This window comes from Dipodomys spectabilis, unplaced genomic scaffold (assembly GCF_019054845.1).
Source record: "Dipodomys spectabilis isolate Male_0828 unplaced genomic scaffold, ASM1905484v1 ptg000018l, whole genome shotgun sequence".
Lineage (NCBI taxonomy): Eukaryota > Metazoa > Chordata > Mammalia > Rodentia > Heteromyidae > Dipodomys > Dipodomys spectabilis.
The window spans coordinates 1,311,858-1,317,857 of record NW_024870695.1 but is presented as its reverse complement, the minus strand read 5'-3'; the positions used below and the strand labels follow the sequence as shown (position 1 = coordinate 1,317,857).

General features: G+C 45.1%; 1 protein-coding gene across 1 annotated transcript in view; it reads left to right on the top strand.

Moving 5' to 3' along the window:
* Window positions 1–2,763: 2,763 nt before the first annotated feature.
* Window positions 2,764–6,000, top strand: part of Mettl16 (methyltransferase 16, N6-methyladenosine) — a 52,846-nt gene continuing 49,609 nt past the window's right edge. Inside the window, exon 1 of the mRNA XM_042673949.1 lies at window positions 2,764–2,888. The gene's annotated coding sequence lies outside the window, so the exon portion shown is untranslated. The remainder of the gene's footprint in view (window positions 2,889–6,000) is intronic.

Genomic DNA, 6,000 nt, shown 5'->3' with positions numbered 1-6,000 from the left:
GTGGCTCAGTGGTAGAGTGCTTGCCTTGCATGCATGAGGCCCCAGGTTCGATTCCTCAGCACCACATAAGCAAAAAGCAAAAAAAAAAGCTGGAAGTGGCGCTGTGGCTCAAGTGGTAGAGTGCTAGCCTTGAGCTGAAGAGCTGAGGGATAGTGCCCAAGTCCAGAGTTCAGGCCCCACAACTAGACCAAAAAATAATTTTTTCCATGTCTTTCCACTTCTTTATGAATGATGCAATATCATTTTTTCTAATGGAAGCACAGAATTCCATTATCTATCTATCTATCTATCTATCTATCTATCTATATATGTATGTATCTATATATAGCAAATTTTTTTTATGCATCCATTGAGGGGCATCTGGGTTGATTCTGTATCTTGGCTATGGTAAACAATGCTGCATTGAACATGTTTCTACCATTGTTATTATTATTATTTATTTTTGGTGGTACTGAGGTTTGAACTCAAGGCTTTATACTTGCTAAGGAGGCATTCTATTATTTGAGTCCTACTCCCTGTTCTCCTACATCTTAGATACAGTCTACTTCAACTTCACCAGTCATCGTTCCAAGGCCATTTTCTCTTTCAGCTTTTCAGAAGGAAACACAAAAGCTTGTAATCCAAACTGTAATCCAGAAAGGCTGGGCAATATAGTGAGATCTCATCTTAAAACACACACACAGCCGGCCGCTGGTGGCTCATGCCTGTAATCCTAGCTACTCAGGAGGCTGAGATCTGAGGATCGCCGTTCAAAGCCAGCCCGGGCAGGAAAGACTGTGAGACTCCTATCTCCAATAAACCACCAGAAAACCGGAAGTGGCGCTGTAGCTCAAGTGGTAGAGTGCTCGCCTTGAGCTGAAGAGCTGAGGGACAGCGCCCAGGCCCAGAGTTCAAGCCCCACGACCGACAAAAACACACACACACACTCTCTCTCTCTCTCTCATGCTCCAAAACACCAACTACTCCAATAGTAACTAGTACCAAAAGTCATTTCAAGTTAGAAAAACTTCTCCCCAGTACCAAAGGAAAGACAAACTAAAAAATAAAAATAAAGTCCTCATGTTAAATTGGTGGCCCCACAGAACCACGCCTTTGCAATCTGAAAGATACCTTGGAATTATCTCTTCCCTTTTATATAGGCTGGCCGTTTGACTTGTTTTCACCTACAGAATATGGTGGAAGTGTCAGTTCTTGACATAAGACTTAAAGAAGGCCTAATGACTTTCACTTTTGCCCTTTTGGAAGCTTCAAGTCAACATATCATAAGTCTGACTGTCCTGCTTGGGAGATTGTGAAGAAAAGCTACACAGATGTTAGATCTAGGAGTACAAGGAGCCGCTCCACACTTTCAGCTGAGGCAGCTCCTAATATGTTCTAGGGTCATTGAAAAGAACAGCAAAATAGCTGCAATTATTATAGCCCAGATTGCACAACTGAGTAAATAAAATAGTTCTTGTGTCAACTCATAGATTTTATGATAGTGATTTGTTGTGTAACACCTAGAAAAAACTTTTCATAGAATACTACTGGTACACTTGGTTCTGCATAAGATTTCTGCTGACGTCTCATTCCTTATTCTCTGCTCTCTCCAACTGTCAAGGCAACAGTTTGCCAGAAAATTTTGCATTAATTTCTACATATGCACAAATCATTTCTGCTTTGTTTTCATGGCGCTAGGGAATCTAACTTCATGCTAAAAGCACACTGTACTTCCAATTACTCCATCTCTCAGTTTTGATATTAGGAAGTTCTTGGTCTTGGGAAGTTCATTAGTTCTAGCTTATTGATTGTATGTCTTTAGGAGGTAGGGGGGTCCTGGAGTGTGGTGTAGATGGAATCTAGGGCCGTCAGCATGCTAGGAAGTGCTCAAGTCTGAGCTACATTCCCAGCCCTAGTAGTCAGCCTTTGGAAGTCATTCACTTTCATATCTCTGCTGTAAAATTGGAACATTGAAGTTTATTACTAAAGGCTAAACATAAGAGTAACCAAAGTTGAGAAGAAAATGAAAGGCATTAACTGAGTTTCCAGTTCAAGAAGCCGGAGGGGAAGTACAAAAAAATGAGGACTTGATGCCATCTGAATGTGTTCCATAAAAGGCATGGCGTTAGTGTCTCATGTCTATAATCCTAGCCTTTCAAGAGGCTGAGATCTGAGGATCATGGTTTGAAACCAGCTCTGGCTTCTGGCCGTCTGTGAGGTTCTTAACTCCAATTAATTAGCAAGAGGTCAGACATGGTGTGGCTCAAGTAGCAGAGCGCCAAACTTGAGGGAAATAGCTAAGAAATAATTCTGTGCTGAGTCAAGCCCCAAACAAAAATAAACGGCCTGACATCGTCTATTCTTCCTCTGTAACTAAGGTGCTTTCCCAGCCTCTCAAGTTGTTTGACCTGCGACCATTAAAGGTGGTATCGCATACAGAGACCTGTTGCGCACAAGCACTAATTGCCCACCAACAAGCCCAAAAGTCTCTCTTCCTCATCCTCCGCCCACCATCCCAGAGAAGATGATTTACTAAGTCTAAACTGGGGCCTAGAAAGCCCGGAACAAAAAGAAAAAAAAACGAAAAACCAAGTTCTCCAGCCGACTGCAGAGAATATCCGGCCCAGACCCCAGAATCCACCCCTAGACTGGCCGCCACACCCACACCTTCTGGTCTAAAGCGGTGGTAAGCTCCAGTTATCGCGATAACACGCCTCCCCCAGCTAAGCTGGAGGTCACGCGAGAGTGACTAGTCCAATCACGAGGCCAGATGGCTCTCCAAGATGGCGGCGCGCTGGGAGCGTAGCATCTGCGTTTCTAAGAGCTGGGCGCTGTGGGGATTACTATTTCGGAGTTGAACGAGCCCCCGCCAGGCCCGTTGTTGTCGAACGGGAACATCGGCCTCAGAGGTGGGTCATTTGACTTCTCTGCGGGATGCGATCTTGAACGGCGTAGGCCCAGGGGTCCGTGTCGGATTTGGGGCCCGTGAGGTGTTGACTTGGGGGTCCGGAGCGGGCTTCCTGGGGCGGGCGTGTTGGGGTGGGCTGGTGGGCGGAGTTGGCGACGGGAATGGAGACGGGGATTGAAGGAGAGACCCCGGAGCGGGAGTGTGCTCAGATGTTGCGAAGACGTTTGAAGCTGAAGACCTACTGAGGAGGCAGGAGTAGGAGTAGCGGGGGGACAGGCAGGGCAAGAACAAGAGGGAAAAAGCCGAATTGAGGGGGGAGGGCGAGAAGAGAAAACACGGAGGCCAGAGCCGAGGACGGTAAGATCGAGTGAGAAGGAATTTGACGTGCCAGAAGCAGAATTGGACCGTTTCTTGGCTTCTGTATTAAAGGAAATTAAAATAAAAAAGGTTGGGGCACCAAGGGAACCGAAGCATGGAAACGAGAAAGATCAAAGAAGGTCGAAGCATCAATTTTTCTGAACTGCTGCTACTACTATTGCGTTCTGAACTGACTCTGGTCAACTAAAAGAAAAGATGCCTTCCCTTGGGTTGGGCTTAAAACATTTTTTTTTTTTTTTGAGACTTAAGAAGGGGACAGACGGCCAAGTCCCAATGAGAATGCTATGTTTCAGTAGTATAGACTGTGAAAAGTGTTTCATAACATTTTCAGTCAACACTAGTTGAGTGCCCGCCTTGTCCAGGTTCTGTTTAAGGCAATGGGATGTAAACAGTGAAAAAAGAGACACTTTGCCTTTTCTAAAGTAGGATAGAGCTTCTTCGTGTGTGTGTGTGTGTGTGTGTGTGTGTGTGTGTGTGTGTTTGTGTTTGTGTGTAGACTCTATGGAATGTCAGATGGGTAAATTCTCTGTGGAAGATAGCTAGAAAGCGAACGAGGAGCATGTTCCTTCTGCATATTTACATGTGATGTTAATGAGAAGGAAGGTGATGTTTGGCTAAAGGCCTGAACAAGGTGAGATGCCTTCAATGTCTGTACTGGTGGAAGAACAATCTACGCAGACTGAATAACGACAGCAAGAGCAAAATTCTTAAGGCTTGTGGCAGACTTGAAGCAATAGGGAAGAAAGAGGTCACTGTGGCTAGAGCAGGAGTAAGGAAAAGTTAAGAGATTCCATTAGAGAAGAGTGGAGAGTGCCAGGTAAGAGTTGGCATCCAAGTTAACTTTGAGGCATGAAACAGCTTCAGTTAAAACTTCAGTGCCTGTATTAGGAAGTAAGTTAGGCTGCAATGTAGGAGCTCATTGATAGAATTCATGCTTACATGTATGAGACTCTAGGTTCAATCTCTAGGCCCCTCCTCCCAAAAAAGAGCAAAGAAAAATTTTTTTGACTCTTCCTATATTTTGAACAGAATAAGTAATGGAGTTGTCGATCTGAAACTTAGTTTGTTTCATATATGTACTTTTTGGGGTCGGGGGCGAGGGGAGTTGTGCTGTACTGAAGCTTGAACTCAGTGCCTGAGCTTCTTTGCTCAAGGCTGGCGCTCTGCCATTTGAGCCACAGTTCCCCTTCTGGCTTTTTGGTGGTTAATTGGAGATAAGAGTCTCCAGGACTTTCCTGCTGGTTTTGAACCATGTCACTCAGAATAAGTTGTAGAGCCCTAATATAGCAGTAGTCCTTGAAATTGTCTTTTAGTTTCTGTTCAGAATTACAAGAAAGGAAAACATGGTCTTTTTTTTACTATTTTCTTGGGGACTGGGATCTATTCTAGTTTTATGCCCTTCTATTTCCTGATGATCTGTAAAGGCAATGTTATGTTAGGAAATTAAAATTGATGTATAAGCCAGGCTTGGTGGTGTACAACTATAATCTCATCACTCAGGAGGATCTTGAGACCAAGGCTGGCCTCAGCTACATTGTGAAGTCTTTCTCAGAAAACCAACACACAGGGGCTAGGAAGGTGGCTCAGTGGTACAGCGCTTGCCTTGCATGCCTGAGGCCCTGGGTTCAATTCCTCAGCACCACATAAGAAAAAAGAAAAAAGCCGGAAGTGGTGCTGTGGTTCAAGTGGTAGAGCGCTAGCCTTGAGCTGAAGAGCTGAGGGACAGCGCCCAGGCCCAGAGTTCAGGCCCCATGACTGGACCCAAAAAAAAAAAAGAAAACCAACACACACACACACACACACACACACACACACACATGCACACACTCACACACACAGTCCTTAGAGAATAGTGTGCTTTAGTGATAGTGTGAGGAGTTAAAGGTAGTAACTCACTGCTTAAAAACTTCCAAGTGAGGGGCTGGGAAGGTGGCTCAGTGGGAGAACGCTTGCCTTGCATGCATGAAGCCCTGGGTTTGATTCCTCAGCATCACATAAGCAGAAAAAAGCCAGAAGTGGCGCTGTGGCTCAAGTGGTAGGGCGCTTGCTTTGAGCTGAAGAGCTGAGGGGCAGCGCCTAGGCTCAGAGTTCAAGCCCCACAATCGACAAAAAAAAAAACAAAACAAAGCAAAAAAAAAACCTTGCAAGGCATTTTTTTTTTTTTGTCTTGTCAGTTGTGGGGGCCTGAACTCTGCACCAGGGCGCTGTCCCTCAGCGATTCAGCTCAAGGTGAGTGCCCTACCGCTTGAGCCACAGTGCCACTTCCGGCTTTTTCTGCTTATGTGGTGCTGAGGAATCAAACCCAGGGCTTCATGCATGCAAGGCAAGCACTCTTACCACTGAGCCACCTTCCCAGCCCCCAAGTGACTTTTAATATTCATTTAATGAAATATTTATTGTATACCCATTGTTGGGAGTACAGTGAAGAATAAAGTGGGAGCTGGGTGTTGGTGGCTCATGTCTGTAATTCTAGCTACTCAGGAGGCTGAGATATGAGGGTTGTGGTTCAAAGTCAGCCCAGGCAAGAAACTTAACTCCAGTCAACCACTAGAAAATCTGGAGTGGTGCATTGGCTCTAAGTGGTAGAGTGCTAGCCTTGAGCAAAATAGCTCACAGACAGTGTCTAGGCCCTGAGTTCAAGCCCCATGACTGAACAAAAAAAGAATAAAGTGGGACTACCCAAATGTAGAATGTGTGTGTGTGATGTAAGTGAAATAATTACACTCACAGCCACT